At 38.9% G+C, this 20,117-nt stretch overlaps 1 long non-coding RNA gene across 1 annotated transcript in view; it reads right to left on the bottom strand.

Moving 5' to 3' along the window:
* LOC139705379 (uncharacterized) overlaps positions 1-20,117 on the bottom strand; it is a 127,775-nt gene that overhangs the window by 12,346 nt on the left and 95,312 nt on the right. The gene's annotated exons all lie outside the window — the stretch shown is intronic.

Genomic DNA, 20,117 nt, shown 5'->3' with positions numbered 1-20,117 from the left:
CTGACCCACCAGGTAATTGTATATTGAGTATGTCTTGGCTCAAACTAGGGATGATTTTGCTTAAATGAACTAAGGGCAAAACTGCCTGTTGTAAGTCATATAAAACAAGATCAGTGCCCTGGGTAATTAAAGATGCAAACCAGCAGCACAAGATTTTTGAAAATGGAAGGTGAATATTGCTAGCTTTAAAGAGGTGGGGAGAGGGTGTAAGGGCAGTCCATTTTCTATTTAATGAGTTGATTTAGGTATGTATACAGACACCAAAAAGAGACAGGCAGTCATTCAAATCCATCTCTATTTTTTTTCCTCGCATGTTAGAAGAAAGATTAGAGATATTGGTTGTCCAGATCCCATAACTGCTCTTATCATCCTGCAGATGCACAGAGAGGGGCAAATAAAGGAAAGAGTTTGAAGGAGATAAGTACAAAGCCACAGAGTGAATTTGTGCAGGAATGAGGATTAAAGCCGTTAAGTGCTTTAGTCACTTGATCCTGCTAATCTTTGTTCTCTAATGTGAAAAATTCATGGGCTTTAGGAAGAGACTACTGTAGGTTCTTATATGGAACAGGACTGACTGTCATTGTGTAATCCCCACATATTTGTACCCTATCTTTTCAGTGATCAGAAATAGGCGACTGGGGAAGGCAGGCAGAGAGATTAGCTCTCTATTTCTCAGCACATTGTGTTTTTGTGTTGCAGCATCTTTAATTACTGAAAAGTAATTCACTGAATAGCACCCTGGTGGCTTGAAAGAGTTAATGCAGTTTCCAGAAGTGTCTAACCTCCTCCTAGGGAGTAGCTTAAGTACAGAGAAAATCTGGCTCAATAAATACTAAACAACAAGAATCTACTGATAAGGGTCAAACTCCACAAAACAAAATTGAACCAATGGCCCATTTAATCCAGTACCTTCTCAATAAATCCTTTTTCACCATAAGGCACTATTTACCTGGTATTTTCCATGAATTGATGGCCATTCTTTCTCGATCCTTTGAGGTCAGGTCAATATCCATTTATATCCTACTCATTTCATCCACCATCTATCTGAACATTCATCCATCCATCAGTCTTATTGAGCACCTACTGTGCAAGGTTCTGTGATAAATAAGACAGTCTTTTTTTTTTTCTGTGAAGAACTCACTGGAAGAGGGAGATGGAATGAGATGGACATATATAACCTACTCTGAGAGGCCTGGAGAAATCTTCAGAAGCCCTCATGAAACATGATCCTCCAGATTGGGAACACTGCTCTCTTTGTGTGCTCCCACTTGGCTCTGCAGTTACCTAATCACATTGTGTTGTAATTTTCTTTTTATTGTCAATCTCCCCCTATATGCTGTGGACTTCTTGAGGGCAAGGTCTCGGTTTCATTCATCTTTTTGTTCCCAGTGTCTAGACCAGCCCCTGGCATTGAGAAGCTAATGGTAAATGTCTGTGGATGGATGAATGGGTGGGGATATATTATTTTGGCTGTGAACTTAGCTGTACAAGGCATAGTTTTGATCTATGCATATAACTCCGTGGTGCCTGGATAGTTTTAAAAGGTAATAGCTGGGGATGGCCATAGAATCTCAAGCTTTCCTATTTATGACTCAGGCAAAATGTGAAATTTGTGTGTATGGTATACAACTTCTTTCAGAATGAGAAATATAAGCTCACAGATACGCTATATATATATTGGCATCCTGGATTCCTCCCTTTACGTTATAAACTACATTAAATCCATCCCTATTTCATATTTATTTTGCCACCTTAATAGAGTTAAAATCTGTGTACTTTTCTTCATCCTCACTGTTACTACTTTAGTCCAAGCCACCATCGTTTTTCACTTGGTTTACAGCTCTGTTTCAGTCTTGCTAGATTCCAGTCTTCCTCCTTCTCCCAAATCTATTTTTCATATTGAAGCCAGGATATCTCCTTAAAGTGCATCTGGTTATGCATTCCCCTTACTTAGGACTCTCTGATGGCTCCTTCTTGCTCACAGCATTAAGTCTTAATGCATTAGCACAGGGTACAAAGTCTGCCATGTTCACATCTCTAGCGCCATCTTCCAAGGATTCTCTCTTGAATACCCTTCTCTGATACCCAGAATGCACCATACACTGTCTTGCCTCCTAACCTTCTGTTCTAGCTCCTTTCCTCTCTATATATACTCGACTAAGTTCCTCCAGCTAAAACATCTCTTCATTCAAAATTCCTTCCTGGAATGTCCACTCCTTCCTCCCCATTCCTAAAGCATACTCCACTGTGAGGAGGGTGTAGTTAAGTCTAAGCGGTTCTGTGAGGTAACTGGTGAGTCTAAAACTCAAATCCATGACAGGGTACCTGCAAAGCTGTCTTTCCTAGCACCTGTGAAGATGGCAGGGATCCCGAACTGGGAGTTGGAAAACCTAGTTAGAGATTATCCCAAGTTAGTTGACCTTGGGCCAGCTGTTGAACCTCTCTGAGCCTCAGTCTCTTCATCTGTAAAATGTGATAGCACATTCTCATATGTGTCAGGATAGTTGGGAGTTCAAAAAAATTGTGCATGAGAGAGTAATCTGAAAGCCACAAGTACTCTGCAAATGTGAGGAACCATCATTATCCCACAGTAATGTTATATGACCACAGGCTGAGTTTTTTTCCACCAAAAGTTATAGTCAATATGGTTCTAGAAGTGTCTGCTTTCAAGCACATAAAAAGGACTGCGCAGAAATATGGAGCAAATCCACAAGCCCATGATACACAGCTGCAAATGTTGGAGGCTCCCGGCTGTGACACAGAGCTAGCTGGCCATGAAAAGTAGTATCTTTTTAAGATGTAGCCTGGGATCTTCTCTTTTGCAGAATTGAATTGTTCAATTATATTACAGTAATCTGACTATGTGATCATTACTTTTAGTGACATTTGCCAAAGTTGGCTTTGTACTGTCTACAGGATGAATTGAATTTTGACAGCTACAATGAAATTTAACTTTCACTCCTTCATTACTATAATTTTTATTTATTTATTTCTTTTTGTGAAGCGTAAGGTTGCATTGCAATTTTATTCTCTTTCTGCCAGATAACATGAAACCTACCAATTCTGATGCTTTTCTCCTCTTAGAGCATTTTTGAATTATAAGAATATATTTTCTACATAGAACATTATATACTACCTATTGCAGAAAATCTATGTCATTCCTCCTCACCAGCTCACTCCCACAACACATACTCGGTTACACTGTAATGTGTTTGTACCAAAGAAAATTACTGACCTCATGATCTGAGCAACAAAATGTTCTCAAAATATATTGCCTCATCTGTTAGGTTTGATTAAACCATTTATCAGCAAAAAATAAAAATTGCTTTCCTTTGCTGAGAACATTTGGAGATTCAGGAGTACTTTGCTGGGCTGTTGTTATCTTTGTGGGGCTATTGATAGAACTGCATACTATCATTAGTTTGTAATAATATGGATGTGGGTTTAAATTAAGAGGAAGATTGTCTTATTTCTGATATTTGCACTGCTTTTCATAACTGGGCTTGATTCTGACTATATTAGACTATCTAGGAGCATTTAGTTGTTCTCTCTCTCTCTCTCTCTCTCTCTCTGTGTGTGTGTGTGTGTGTGTGTGTGTGTATTTCTTTTAGGTTCCATTTAGGAAGTCATATAATTACTCCTCCATCCATGATATATGTGCATTGAATTTTTTTTGACTCATGGGGATGAATTTATGGTATGTGCTATCTCACCTTGGTGACATATCTGGCTGAAATTAGGAATGTGGCCAGACATTAAGCAGCTGAGTTTTTCCTCATGTAATGCTCATTGATCCCCAGGGCCACTGAATTGCTATCTTCATCTTTTACCTTCATTCCCTACTCAATGGAGTCCGTGACTCCAATGAATGTGAATTAAATGGTTGCACAGTTTGACCTGCCCCGACTCTGAAGGGTTATGTGACTTCTCAGATGTGGTCAATTTTGATAAGTTTCCAGATGAAGTTACATTTGGCATGGGATGATTTTGAGAAAATTGTTATTCCATTCTCATTATACTTGCACTGCCAGAAAAATATATGAGACCCTTGCCATACTTATGTAGTCACAAATTGAATAAGCGTTGATTCTTTTTGAAGTTTCTGGAGAGGATTTTATAAAAGAGATTGGTAACATACATTATTCCCCTAATATTTATTGAGCAGCTATCCTGTGCTGGGCGCTGTGGTGTTTCCTGGAGTTGAGATCAGGAGCATAACCCCTTAAGGAGTTTAACAACTAAGTACTGCCAGAATTGCAAATAAACACTTACTAATTATAACTGCTTGTGTTGGTGAGCTTTTTGTCATTGTGAGAAAAATACCTGAAAACATCAACTTAAAAGGAGAAAAGGCTTATTTTGACTCACAGCTTCAGCAGTTTCAGCCTAAGGTCACTGGGCCCCATTATTTTGGGCCTGTGGCCAGGCAGAACATCATGGTGGAGAGCACATGGTGAGGCCAAGATGCTAACCTCATGGTGGCCAGGCAGCTAAGAGAAAGAGAGAGAAGAAGGGGCCAGGGGTCCCAATACACCCTTTCAGGGCACAGCCTCAATGACCTCCTTCACCCCATGCAACCCTATCTTAAAGTTTCCACTGTTTCTCAGTTGTACCCTCAACTTGGGACTGCCCTCAACTGGGGACTGAGCCTTCAACACAGGAGATTTGGGGGGGATGTTCAAATCACAATACTGCTGTAACTGAGTGTTTAAAGTATAGGAAGAGAACGGGTGTAGGAGAATCACAGTTTGCCTGGGGTGGAGGGAAAGTTTTCCTTGCGGGAATATAATTGGAATGGAGACTTCCAGGATGATGAGAAATTTAAAGCAAATTAATTATTTAAATAAATAGATAAATAAGAAAAAGAGTGCTCCAGAAGAAATACAATGTGCCCAGGTCTGGAAGTGAAATAGAGTGTGGTTGTTTAGTGGTGCTGGGTATTGAAGTTTGTGTGTGTGTGCGTGGGGGGGTGGGTTTTGCTGGAGGGACACTGTGCATGAGGTGGGACAGCAGGCCGGGTCAGCTAGATTATGAAGGGCTTTGGATGCCAAGCAAAGGAATTTAGCTTTTGTGCACTATTGGAGATTTTCATCAAGGTAGAGATTGTAACAAATGGCATTTGGAGGGTAGCAATTACATGTCTCCAACAGCCTAGCTGCAACCTCCCGAGTGACTATAAAAGCTCCATGTGCCCTTGAGAATATGTCAAATATAAGTGGAAAAGAGCTGAGATTACTGCTCAGGCAGTTATGAAGTGCTGAACGCATCTGAGAAGGGGCATACTGGATCAGATTTACATGTTCATTTTACTAATGAGAAAAAAGGCTCAGAGAGGTTAAGTGACTCCCCCACCCCCTAGGTTCAATCTCTAGTGATGTTTGAGGTTGACTAAATGCACTAGTGCTCTTTTCATCTCACTAAAAGGCTGCAAAGAAGACTAAAAGGGACAGGGCAGATAAGGATTTATAGCAGACAGAGAAGTGACAAGCTGAGTGCTGGGTGATTTCACAGGATGGAACGGGAGCAGTTGGGCAGATCTGGAGGGAAAATAAAGAACCCTTGAAGTACTAGAGAAAAACTTAAGGCAGAAATCTGGTAGGAGTCTTAAGACTCCTGGTTTTAAAGTCCTAAACTTTCTGGTTTAAAAGCTGTTGCCTAAGGGGAAGTTTTCTAGAGTGTTATAGAACAGTTCAAAGGAACTGGTCTTAGGACGGTAGCATTAAGCCTTAATGGACACTCACAGCTAATTTCTCCATCGTCTATCATGTTGAGTTTGATCTGAATGATCTAGTTGGGCAAGTGGGAACTCAGAGCCCTTATGGCAGAATTCAGTGGAACACAGTTCCCACTGGTCCTCTTAACCGTGGCATTTGTTTTTAGATATGCCAGAAGGTCCAAGGGCACTGACTCTGAGAATGGGGATGCTTTGGAAGGGTGCCGCAGTTCAGTGATTTTATTCCTACCCTGCACATTCCTTTGCCAGGGATCACTCATAAGTACTACTGCTTTAAAACACACAGGGGACATGGCCATCAAGAGGCAGCATTTCACAGACCAAACCACCTGGCCAAGGACAGCAACTCATTGCCCTGTGGATTTTACCTTAGACCTATCACACATGGGCTCCTCCATTCAGAGCTAGTCTTGACTCTCCGTAGTTCTCTGATATGATATCCATGAACCTATTATTCATTTGTTTAATGTTTTGACAAAGCTCGTCCTTTACCACCTTCTTATATCCTTGTCTAACACAGCTTGGCACATTCTGGAAACTTCTTTTTGTTCCTTAATACCCTGGAAGCCTCTAGTGAGCAAGAACTGGTGCATTGGTGATATGGCATATTACTCAATTTATGCCCCAAATAGTAAAACATTTCTCTCAAAGTTTCCTGAGACTTTCCCAGTGTTCTGCATATCAAGGCTATGGACACTAACATATGCTGGAAGCTCATCAAAGTGTTGCTTTGTTTTGGTGTTTGTACTAATATTTTCCTTCAACCAATTCCATTTTTTTTCCTGGTTTGCTAGGAGATTATGGAGATATGACATGATACTTGATTAAACTGCTTGGAGTACCTTAAATTGGTCTAAGGATAAATGAGACGATCCAAGTAGAAATGCTTTGTTTCATGTCTGCCACATGCCACATGCTACATGTCACAGAATAGTGACTCATTGGCAAGTTTCTTCATCATGACAAAAACGAAAGTCAAAACAAACCCCAAAGGCCTCCCCTGAATCATTAATGTTTACTTTTAAAATTTTGAAAGTGGAGAATATTTTCTCTCTCTCTTTCCCCTTGTTTACCTTTCTGGAAAACAATCTGGCTGTTGGCTGTTGAGTTCTGATTAAAGGTGAGGCATGCTTCCATATGCAGGGATGAGATATTAAAGAAAAAGATAACGCTTGAAACCACACTTTTAACATTCAATTTCAGTGCTGTCCAGAGTAACTATAAGACTGGGGAAAGGTGAGTAATAGATTTGACAGCTATACTCTAAAATGGACCTTATTAGTGAAATATAAATTATAACCAGGCATTTCCTATCAGCACCCTGTGCAGTTAATGATAAGCAGTCAATGAGATTTATATACCCTTAGCATTTTTATAATGAGTCTGTTGCTTTGATGACAGTTTACTGTCAAACATTATGCTTAGAAATTTATAGCATTTGATTCAAATGAATAGACAGTTTAGCTTCATTGCAATCTGTTCTGATTTTCCCTTTTCATAAGGCTCACACTTTCACTTTTTTCTCTCTTTACTTTTATTTATTTATTTTTCTTTCCTAGGCTAAGCTCTTAAGCCCTACTCTGGAAATGAAGTTTTGAAGTGGGTGCACATTGACCTGCAGAAAGTATGTGATAACTCCAAGGGAAGGAGTTCAATGGATTCCAAGAGTAGGTATGAGGAGTCTAAAGAGGAAAGATGTTCCACAAAAGTATCAAAAATTTACAGACGCACTGGGATGGTGTCTGGAGGGAAGTTATGAAATATAAAAGAGATTGGGTAGGATAACAGACAAATGGTGGTTCCATTCCAAGTTTTCTAATGAATCTCCCAGTTATCCCACTCCCTGCTCTAAACCCCAAAGACTTAAAATCAGCATACTACAGCAATGCAAGCATCAATGTTTATAGCAGCTCAATTCACAATAGCCAAGTATTGATCCAACCTAGGTGCCCTTCAACAAATGAATGGACAAAGAAAATTTGGTATATATACACAATGGGATTATTACTCAGCCATAAAGAAAAATGCAATTATGGCATTTGCCAGTAATTGGATGGAACTAGAGAATATCCTGCTAAGTGGAATGAGCCAATCTCGAAAACCCAAAGGCTGAATTGTTCTCTTTGATATGTAGATGCCAACCTAAACAGGGAGGGAAGGGAGAAGAAGAATAGAAGTTCATTAGATTAAACAAAAGGGAATGAAGGGAAGGGAGGGGGAAATGGGAATAGGAAAGACATTAGGATGAATCGGACATAATTTTCCTATGCTCATATATGAATACACGATCAATGTAACTCTGCGTTATGTACAAACATAAGAATGGGAACCTAATTGGAATGGGTTGTTCTCCATGTATGCATAATATGTCAAAACACACTGTACTATCATGTATATCTAAAAACAACAATTTTTTTTTTTAAAAGAGATTGGGTGGGAAGCAAGTCCTTTAACTTTGGGAGGAGCTACCCTTACATATTTGCATAGAGAACACAACATCTCATTCTCTTCTGGAAAGAGCCCCATGTGGGTTTCCACAATTGCCTACAGTCCTGAGGACAAGCTCTCCATTAGACAAGTGCCCAATAAAAGCTGCTGACAGATTGGCTGCAGCTGGAGAGGGCATGCAGAGGTGATTCCAAGGATCACTCAACAGAGCCCTGCTGCCCCTGTAGGGCTGTTTTGCTGCACAGTTCAAGTGCACGCAGCTGTTGGATCTGAAGGCTGCCTCTGCACAGCTGGGAGTGTGGCTTCCCTTCCCATATCAGGTGCTTGATTTTCAGGAAATAAGACTCTTGTTCAGAAAAATGTGGTGTCTCAGGTAGGCAGGCTTTGAAGGTAGGTGTTTTCCAAAGGTGGTAGTATTAGAGTGGTATTTATGCAACTTTATAAGTAATGCAAAGGGGCTAAAAGCATTCATATCTCATATCACTTATGCTCTCTGTTCCATTTCAGAACCTAACACCTGCCCTCCTTACCCAGGGCATGTCCACTGGCTCAGAAGGGAGAGCTGGATGGGCACCTGCATTTGAAGTCCAAGATGGCTGCCATCTGTTCCCCACCTGTTCTTGTTCTGATTTTGTCTCTATCACAATTCTAAAATGTTGGCCCTGCCAATATTTTTCTGAGTCTGGTCCTTTGGATTCAGTGCGGATAATCATCTTATTTTTATTTTTACTTATTTTTTGTGTACGGAGGATCGAACTCAGGGGCACTCGACCACTGAGCCACATCCCCAGCCCTATTTAGTATTTTATTTAGTGACAGGGTTTCACTGAGTTGCTTAGCATCTCACTTTGCCCAGGCTGGCTTTGAACTCACAATTCTCCTATCTCAGCTTCTCCAGTGGCTGGGATTACAGGTGTGTGCCACTACGCCTGGCAATCATCTTCTTTTTTGAGTCTCAAAATTTCCTGAAGAGCCCAGAGTCAACTTTCCCTTGGCTTCTTGTATGCTGTGCTGCTTATGATCAGAATTCCACTTGGATTAGGAGTCCAAACCTTGTCAATGACTGTTTCATTGTTTGTGAACTCCAGGGCCCCAGCAAGAACCTAGATGGACGCTTGGCTGTATGCCGCTTTAAAGATGACTTCTATTATGACAATAACTTTCCTATCAATTTAGGCCCAAATAAATGGCAGGCTCTGTGCTAATTATTTTACATATTACTTTCTAGTGCTTACTAGAGGCAATATTAAAATCCATATTTTGTTTATCCACATTGGTGAAAGCATGGATAAAAATCCAAAGTTCAGGATTATTTTTGGAATAGTAGAATCATAAGTGGAAAGTGAAATAATTCAGAGAAATAAAGAACTCTGATTTCTTATGCCACCATCCATCTCGGCCTCTTGTTTGGAGGTCTCAGCTGGCAAATTTATCTTCCTTTTTCATGAGGATACTATTTCATGTGATTATTCTTGCCTCCAAGCTGATTGATGACAAGTGTTAAATTTAAATAATGCCACAGTCAGGAAAGAAGTGGAGAGAAATCTGTGGAATTCTCTGAAGCCTGAGTCAGGCATACATAGCACAGATTAGATACGAAACCTGGGAGGGCTATCCTGCAGGAGCTACTATGTGGGTAGTTTTGGTGTATTCACAGGAAAAATTCCAATGTTGCTTCTGTTAGGAACAAAGACACTGACAGTGGAGGTCTCTAGCATACACTTAAATTATAGCACTGTGGTGAGAGCAGGGATTGAGGGGGAGTGGTTGTCACGGAGAATTATGAAAGCAAGTGAGTGCCATGGTGACAACATTGGTAGACATTAAAGGGTCTTAAAAGGGTCACGGACAGAAGGTAACATTTCTGCTGTGTGCCCCAGAAGTCATGTAGCTGGAGGCACACAGCCCCAGTGACTGCGGGATGCTGAGTAGAGGGCTCAGAACCAGCCAATGAGAGGCACATGCTTTGCCATTCAGAGCTTAGATGCAGGAGAGATGTGTGATCAAGTGGTTATTGCTCAGTCTGGGCTGGAAAATCCTTTCTAGCCAAGGACCAATATTTCTTTAATATAGCACAATATGTGCTTGAGGCTGTGTGTCAGTCTTTGGGGCTTTTGAAATACAATATTAGCAAAGTCACTGACATTTTATTCATAGAAGATGAAAAATAATGCATTGGTTATCAAATGCCTTTTCATAAGCATCATATTCATGTATTTCATATAGTCTTTCTCCAAGATTTAAAAAAGCAACTTGTCCTTAGAAACCAAGAGAGGGCATGTGGAATGGTTCTAAATGAAGATATTAATATTCACATTATAGCTAAACCTTGCTAATTTGCTCTAATGACTGGAAACCTATTGCAAATTACCAAATTAGTGAGTAAGCCAGCAACCAGGATTTCAGAAAACCCAAAGATGGCATCAGAAAATGAACCTTTCCCTTTAATTTCATCAGCACAATTGAATTTTAACCACCGAGAGTATTTGTAGTCTATATTTTGCCTATCTTGCAAATCTATGTGCATTTTAAAGAGTAGTGGTGAGGCTACTAAAATAAAATTCATTTTAATATATGGTTGTGATTAAGAAACATACATAGAGCAAAACAAAAACTTGGAAAAAAGACACTGAAGATTTGTCCAGAGGATTTTAATTTTTATTATGTTTTTATAATCATTGCCAGACATAACTGTGTTCATTTCTTCCTTTAGTTATCAACCAGAATATTGAAAATGCTTAATGAAATATTGCACAAAAGACTCATAAGCATTGGTGAATTCTCCCAACTGACCAGGCACCTTATTAGTGAAAGAAGTAATTTTCTAAAGCATGATTACATGAAAATGGACTGAGTGGGAGTTAGGTCAGAATCATAGCTTTGTTGGCAGTGACAGCTTAGATCTATAACCTATGACAGTGGAGGGGGTCCTGACTGGGTGGGGCCTGAGACCAGCCATGACATCACTAAGGGGTTGTGTTGTCTCATTCTTCATAAGCCGTTACTTTTATATCTAATTTTGCATTTTCAAATTTATATTCTTTTTTAATTGTATACATTTCTGCCCTTATAAAACTTGAGTCCACCCTGGATGTTGGAGCCAATTGTTTGGAGCTTTTGTTAGGAGAGTTAGTGGAGTGAGAAGAGAATGGACTGAGGGTAGAATCTAAAGACATAGATGTATAAAGAAGAAGAATACTCTTAAAATGGAAAAGAAATGAGCTTCAGGATCAGAGAGTTCTTGGAACGCAGAATCCTGTCTTTGTCTTCTTTTTCCTTCTTTCCTAGGCAGGGTTGCTCTGTCTTCTAGGAGGGGAGAGGATTTCTTCTTTCCCCACCTTCAGAGAACATCAGCGTTTCAGCTTCCTGGATGGAGATAGGATATGGGTTGAGAATTATCACACCGTGGTGATGAGAGCCCATGAATTTCAAAGGCAGCCCTGGATGAGAAGGGAAATGTGCATCCCAGTGTAGAGATGGAGCATGGGAATTTTGTCATCACAGGTAACATATTTCTATAACATATCTTGCCAACTAGGATTTAGCACATATTTCTCTAAGGTAATGTAGAAATGGGAAAGAGGCACGAATAACAATTATTTTTAAAGCACTTAATTTGAAGAAATTACGTGTCCATGGCTAATTTTAACTTTACCTACACTTTTAACTGCTTGGTACTTGACAATCGTATTGAGCCTCTATGTTCTTTGAAGAAGTAAGAAACATGAAAAATATTTTTCAAGGAAAATGTGTTGTTCTTTGTGTTAAAACTGAAATATAAAAGGAAGTAGAGCACCTCCCTCCCATTGTTTAAGAGGAACGCTAGGAGCTGTTTATTTATTTATTTATTTATTTATTTATTTATTTATTTATGTTAAAGCTTCAAGTACTCTGGAGTGTTGAGTTTGTCTGGCAGTACCTTATGTTTTCCCCTCCACTTTTGCGTCTTTGATAACTTTCTGGAGTTGTTTCCTTGGAGACTTGGTGGTAATGATCATAACAGGTACACTTGGTCTCTATCATTCTCTTACAAGGATGCTGTAGATGTGACTGGGTAAAAACTTCTTGTAATGAAATCCCATTCCAATTACTGCAGTGCAGAACTTAAAGTATCAGCAGAATACACTGGGAACACTTCAGCATCTTTTCTGTTTTTTGTTTTTCGTTTTCCACCCAGCTCAGATATTATTACTTTTTAAACTTTTGTCCGCAGGAATCCATCAATGTCCCTTTTCAAACCCTCTAAAACACTCTCCAAAGAGGATTCTCAGATAGGTAATTTTATCTTATCTGAGTTTTTGCGGAATTTTAGTTCAAATGTTATTGTATTTTTAAGAGCCCTCTAGATACCTATGAAAGATAGTCAAGTTGAGTTACAACACACGTGATCCAATGCACTCATTATCTGAAGGTATTCTTTAGGAAGAACAATCAGAGTAATCGCTCCTTTATTCAAAAGAGAGGCCACCTAAGCTCTTCTTAACACTTCCAAATGTTTGAAAACCAATGCCCTTAGCTGGTTATAATGACATTTTCACAGAAGATATTGAGTGTGTCTATAATATGTACTAACAAATAGAAGTGGTGAAATTCCCTGATGGAGCTGAGCACAGAATGTCAGTTCTGGGAATCCCTCTGGACCATGACAATTCGATTTTATTAATGCCTTAATTCTGTTAAGATGGTAAAAGGAGGGTTACCTTTGCCTTTCTTTTCTTTATTGAATTAAAATGTCCTGCTATGAAGCAACACTTGCAGAACAGTTACATATTTCAGGAAAGAAGTGACTAAAAGATGTTTCCAGAAAGGTTTGCTGAGACTGACCAGGTGCACTTTGTCATTTCATTATCCTCTGTACTCAGATGTGGAGGGGTTAGGTTCTTCCACCTCCTCCCTCTGTTTCTTCTTCTTTCCCTACCCCATTTCTAGGTGTGTTTTCAGGAAGAAGGCAATCTTGGCACTTCAATACTGTGTCGCCTCGTGGCAGTTATATTCCTTTGAAAGCCTTCTTTATTTGGCTTTTGTCTTTAACTTCCCTTTCTTAGGCTTTCCTATAAAGGAATGAAAGAATATTCCTAAAAACGTGGAAGGATAATTAACTTATCCTTATGATTTTTCTTGATCATCAAATTTCTTAACTCAAAATAATAACCCCAATAAAGGCAAATTTGAGCCAAGATAATGACAATCATTTTCTACATTTTGTCTTTTACACTGTGGACTTGATGATTAATGCTGTTACCCAGTGACTTCATGATGTAGAATTCCAGTGTATGCATTATGATTAAGAGAAATTCACCTAGTTGCTTATATGAATGCCATCTGCTTCTCAGCTAATTTGCCTACATAAAACCTGGAGAAACATTTAAAGCCATTTAAAATCAACCCATTCATGAATCAAAATGCATTGTTTGATCACCTACTATAAAGAAGATATGATGTTATCATTTTTAAGGGCACAGAGATTTGCTAAGTATTGGCCTGCTGCAAGCAGTTTATAACTGACATAATTATTAAAGACAAATACTCACATGAGGTAGTAAGAGGATGTCAAGTCTGACAGTACAAACTGCCAGAGGATGGCGAGCTCACTGTGGGCTGCTGCAGTCAGACAAGGCTTCCTGGGTTGTGCTTGATAAATGAGGTATGAATGAACTATAATAACTCTGAGGCACAGGTATGGGTAGGGCCTTCTATAAAGGAGTGATGAGAGAAAGAGAACTCTGCAGGCAGAGATATTGGCACAATTAAAACTACATCAGCAGAACATTGAGAAGGGTGTTGGACATGGGTGGGAAGGGCAGGGAAGAGGTTGGTCAACCTGGGGTGGTGGAAAATCACAGAAGAAAGGGGACACAGTATTGAAGTGCCAGTGAAAACAATCACACTAGGATTTTCAGCTGTGGTTTTAGCAAGTCAGAATAAATATGTTCTTGTACAAGTGGGAATTAACCCTGATGTCTTAGTAATTGATTCAAGTCTCAGTATCAAAGACTAGATGACTAAACAGTACTAGCTAATAGATTTTATTTTGTTCACCACGCTTTTGATGAGTGCAAATAAACATATTTTCTGTTTGAAATGTGTCTATGCATCAGCCATTGTTAATGGTTTTCAGTAGGATCTCTTTGTGTGTTTGTGGGGGGGGCATGGCTTTATAGATGAGCCCATATATGTACCTGTGCACCTGTAGTCTGTGTGTATACATGTATATGTATTTTAAAGGGGGTTGCTAAAAATCTTGGTGTATGGTATACAGCCCTTGATTTGCCATACCAGGGGAAGGATTTTTATTGATATGCATTTCTTCTTATTGTTCACAGATATTTTTGTTGATGAAAATGAATGAACCAGTGTGTTCATTTCTTACAAATATGCATGGTCTTTGATGACAACTGTAGGCTATAATAATTAACATATTCAAAGATTGCTTATGAAAACTATGAAGGTTTTCTTTTTTCTTTTTTTTTTTTTTTGGTTTTGTGGATAAACTCAGTGATCAGGTATCACTGAAAATCACTAGTTTTTCTAAGGCCAATACCAGGACCACACATTCCAGCAGTTCTGCAGTAATTGTTTCAAAAGGATTCTTAATTCATAGGTAGAACAACTACATCTCATTTTGCCTTTCACAATATACTACTGAATAAAACTATTTAAAAGTCATTTGTCTGGTGAGTTACTGAACATTTCATAACAAATCATCTTTTCTAGGAAATAATTCACTGTGAGACATGTTGATGACAGGTTCGGATTTTAGAAAATGGTAATTTATAGTATCAGCTCAGTTGTCTTGATGACCTTCACTAGACTGTACTAGTATTTTACTTATTCTTCCCTCTTCTTTGCCTTTCAACATACTGGAGGATAATTCATATCCTTGCTAACCTTTACAAATGCTTTCCCCAAAGGTTTTCCTTCATCAATATCAGTGAAAACTAACCCATTGTCATCTTCTTTTAAAAAGTAATTAGCCATGAGTAATTGCTCCATCCTGACATCTTTCCAACTGAATTGATTTTCTTTTTCTTTTATTTGAAGGTAGATCTATTAATTGTGGCTGTGTTAGAATGCGATCACCCTTTTATTTTCCCATTTCTTACTTTCTGCTTTTCTGTGAAGCCTCTGGATTACACTAAGCTTGTAGAGTTTAATGCCACATGAACATTTCCCTGGTTTTATTATACATTCTATTCCAAAGTAGAAGAATGGATTTTTCTATCCAGCTTTATTAGATTCGATTTTGGAATATTTTACTTAATGGGTTATTTTCATGGCCGTCTCTATGCAACATTTATATGGGAAATGTGTGTTACTTGATTAAAAATATCCCATGGGACATTTTCCCCCAGGATTTTTTTTTTTGACATTACCATTTGGCTGTGCAAAAGTTAAAAAAAAAAAAGAAAAAAACCTTTTTACTGGGCATGAGGTGGTCACCCTATAACAAACTCCAGACACTTGAATACAGTCTAATTGGAGAAGGGCCATAACAAAGGATGAAGGGAAAATAAACAGACCATGCCTGTATAATTCCTATTTCTAATGCCCAGATGGGATTTTGTCTATGTGCTCTATTAAGGAGCTACCCTGAAAAATTATTCAAAAAGCTTTGGCTGCTACAGGCTCTGAGGGTTTGGCTATGCCTTTGCTTGCTGGTCTCCATTAGTCACTGACTTGCTTCTGGGCACAATTCGAGGGATTAATTTTCTATCTACAAATCCCTGTGAGGTTAGGTCCCAGAAATCTTGGCAATAGTGTTTCTACTCACTCTAAAGGCAACTAAGATTCACGAGGGAAACTCCTTGATAGAATTATATATGATGAGAAGCCAGTGCTCCGTGCTTAAATAGGTAACCTTAATGTTGTGTGACTAGAATTTGGCAGTAAACAGGTATTTTATGTTCTGCCAAGATTTTACTATCAGATACACTCTCCTGTTAGCTATTTAATGAGACAAGGTCTTTTTTTCCCCCTTTTGCTATATTGTAACATTGCTTAGATTTATGTCTGATTCAAAAGCAGCTGTTCCCAGTTGCTTCCTGGTACTTAAAGTCTGAACTATGTCTAGTGTTAGCAATTTGAAAAGCCTTTATAGCTTGGATACTGATCTCATATGGTGCTGGTGGCTTGGTGAATACTCACGTAAGCAAACAGAAATGGAATTAGTACACAGTTCATTAGCAGAGTGTTGAAAGCCTGGGATAGACTCTGAATTTGAAACCGACTCAGCCACAAAACCACTTTCTTTCTTGGCAAAGGTAATCTCTCTCTGCTTCAATTTCCTGATTTAGAATATAGGGATTATACAATTTTCTAAACCTTGGCTTCTATGGTGAATGATAAAATTTAGTCATTGGAAGGGGCATTGCAAATAGAAATTACTCCAGAATGTGAAAAAAAAAAAATGAACACTAATTTAAACCACACCCACACACCCACCCACCCACCCACACACACACACACACACATGCTCGTCTCAATTAGCCACACTGATTTGCTTCTGGGCACAATTCAAGGAATCAATTTTTGTAAAAATTGTATTAATTTTTATATAGAAAGAAGGTCTACCTCTGTAGTGATTTGAAAATCTCAATTATAAAAATGCAACTCAATTTGGCCCTTTGTTATTTTAGTCATCTAGTTAAGTATGGTCCTCTTTTGTTGTACTAGCAAACTTTAAGAAATTGCAACAAAATGTGGATATAAGAAACCAATAAGCAACACAGGAAAAAAAAACAAGTTGGCAAACTGTACATTTTTTTGGATGTCTGTAGGCCAATAGCTTTTAACTTAGTACCTTCAGGTACAGAATAAAGAAAGAGAGGAGAAATAATGCTAAGTCTGATACTTTGCTTCTAGATCTAAAATATCATTCCCTAGCAAACTTGGTCCTAGGAGAAGGTCACCATCACCTAGCCTATGGTGAAACCTAGAGTTTGTCAAACTGCCCATATGTATTTACTGTGAATTGGTGGCACATGTCAGGGCAGGCACTGTGCTAGATAACCAAGCAGATGGGGTTCTTGTTCTCATGGATCTTGCATTCCTCAAGACAAACAAAGACCGTCAATGAAAACCAGATAATAACACAATGATCTAAAGCCTACCAAAGGTGCAAGTGAAGTACTGAGGTGGATAAGAGTGTGGGCACCGACTTCAGCTGGATGATGCAGGAAGTCTCTTCAGAGAAGTAGGCATCTAAGCTCCGGCTTAAAAAATGAGGAGGAGTCTTTATGTGAAAGTTACCAAAGAGGTGCTTCAGGCAGAGGGACTAGCAGGTGGAAAACTCTCAGGTGGGAACAAAGAGAGAGCCTGAGGCTCATGTGTGGACACAAAGAGAAAAGCAGGGAACAGTCCTGATGTGGAGGATTCTAGACTCCATCCCAAGACACTAGGAAGCTTCTGCAGCAATCAAGTTGAGGACTGACAGGATCTAATTTACCCTTCCAATTTGATGCTGTGTGGAAGATGTACTGAGGGTTCCCCCTTCGACTGAGCTTTTGGATGTGCTCATTTCTATCTTTTTTCTCTGCCACCTCTAGATCCCCGCTTTGGTCTCATCTTACCTTTTCTACTGCAATATTCCCTTGATGGGTCTCCTCATACTACCCTTTCTCTTTCAAATCCATTCTCCACACAGCTGCAGTTATGTTTGCACAATGCAAACCTGATATTCTTTCATTCCTATGTAGAGGCCTGAAGTGGCTTCCCATAGCTGGTGGGATAAATTCCACATCCTTCTCTTACTAAAGCTTGCACTGGCTTGGCCCCTGCCTGCCTCCCCAGTCTTGGCGAAGCTGGTTCTCTCTGCCTCTCTGGACTCTTCAAAGAATATTCCTTCCTATTTCCTCAATGTGTTGGTTGTTTCTCCATGCCTCAATGCCTTTTTGCATTCATTTTCCCATCACCCTGATAATCTATTCCCTATCCTCACAGCTCCCAGACTCTAGCTTGGTGGTTCTCAAATTTAATGTGCACCAGAATCAATCTTTCCATTTCTAATATGAGACAGTGATAAATATCTTTTGGGGGACATAATTTCCAAAATGTAGGAATAAAAAATAAATGTTTCTTAAACTCCATATTTTCTCCTTTTGCTCCACCAGGAAGTCTAGAATTTGGATTTTGTCATTGGGCAGTGGTGGTCCCAACTAAGCATATAATCCTGGAGACCTGGGCTCAAAGTAGAGAAATGACTGTGTGACATGTAAAAGACTGGTGCTGGGCTTAGTACTACTTATGCCTCTTACTAGTACCATTTCTTCATGCTTCAGAGAATGGGGATACTTACCAAGCCTAATTCATAGGGTTGTGAAGGTGAAAGAGTTAATACATATAAGTTCTATGAACAGTGCCTGGCATAGCACTTAGAGATGTTCACTTTCATTATATTTTTCTATTTTTGGTATGCAACTCATTCAAAGAATTTAAATGGCTGCAGACAGTGGGTTTAATTTTAATCTAATAAGTGGAGTAGAACATGGAGAGATTTGGGATTCTCCAGAAGGACAAAAATTACTGGATGTCAGGATGACTAAGGTCAGATCTGGGCATCTGACCTGTCTGTATGTACAACCCAGACAATTAGTTGTCCTAGATGAAGGCATCTGTCAATCATACAAACATAACTTAGAAAGGAGCATCCCCATTTGATCAATTCTAGTTGATAGAATTTATAAATACCAATGTGGAAGGGAAAAAGGACATAGAAATTACAAAAGAGGGAAAGACCAAATTGCTATGGATGGGGTCTTGAAACAGAAGGTAAAAATAAAAACCCTCCTTAAATACTCAAGAAAGCTGCTCTCAAATTCTTGGTGCAGTAATTGTGAAATTATTTTGTTAATTTTTGGTCCAAGACACACACACATTCATATTCTCTCTCTCTCTCTCTCTCTCTCTCTCTCTCTCTCTCTGTGTCTCTCTCCCTCCTTCCTTTCCTCCCTCTCTCTCTCTCCCCCTCCCTCTCTCTGTCTCTCTTTGGCACTGGAGATTGAATGCAGGGCCTTGTGTATTCTAGGCAAACACTCTACCACTGACCTATATCTCCAGACATTTTGGTTCAATTCTCAATGAATATTAGTATTTTATCCAATCTCCTATAGAGGCTTAAGGGTAATAAAAAATGCATCATAAAATTTTCACTTTTCAAAATTTTTATTTTTGTTTCTGGTAAGTTATTAATGCTTTGTTAAATATCCTATAAAGCTGTTAAGTACTAATTATTTGTTAAAGTTTTAAAGTTATAATTTTGGCTATAACAATGACTACTTCCCTGATTAGCTTTGGGGTTGCATTGCAAAGGGTTCAATTGGTAAACTTCATGAGGAAGTGACAAAGGATGATTAAAAAGAAATCTAAGGCTACTGCAGAGTGTGATTTGTTATCTTGTTTTGACAAGTGCAGTTTAACTTTAATTGTACGTGATAACAATCTGTAAGGGGAGTGGAAATGTACTGGGATTCGTTCTGTAAAGGTGATCCAAAACATCTCAAGACTGCATGCTGTTCTTAAGTCTGCTGAGAAATGAGGTGTGACATTGCCAAGTTTCCATGTGAAAATGATTATGTTTGTAGATTGAAAGAGAATGAACCTAAATTATTCTATTGTATATTCTGGTTGACTGACACACAGATCTGCCGAATTGAGGACGTGTGCTGCCAATAATTGAGTGTCTTCTAGTTTTCAATTTTCAGAAAACTACTTGATAATTCAAGGTATTCCCCCTCCCCAGCAAGAATCATTCACATGCCCTGTGTTCATTTATATTCTTCTGTTGTGGTTTGGTTGTAATCCAGGGTTTTCTGACTGATTAGCTATTCACAGCTTGTTTCAAACCAGTGCAAACTACAGCATTCTCTCGGTTTTTGTTTCTTTTTCATGTGCAATATTATAAGCTTTCCTAACTTCTCCTGGAAATGTGGTTATTATT

The sequence above is a fragment of the Marmota flaviventris genome, chromosome 4, assembly GCF_047511675.1.
Source record: "Marmota flaviventris isolate mMarFla1 chromosome 4, mMarFla1.hap1, whole genome shotgun sequence".
In the NCBI taxonomy this organism is placed as follows: Eukaryota; Metazoa; Chordata; class Mammalia; order Rodentia; family Sciuridae; genus Marmota; species Marmota flaviventris.
The sequence above is the reverse complement of the archived record's forward strand: the minus strand, read 5'-3'. Positions and strand labels throughout refer to the sequence as shown.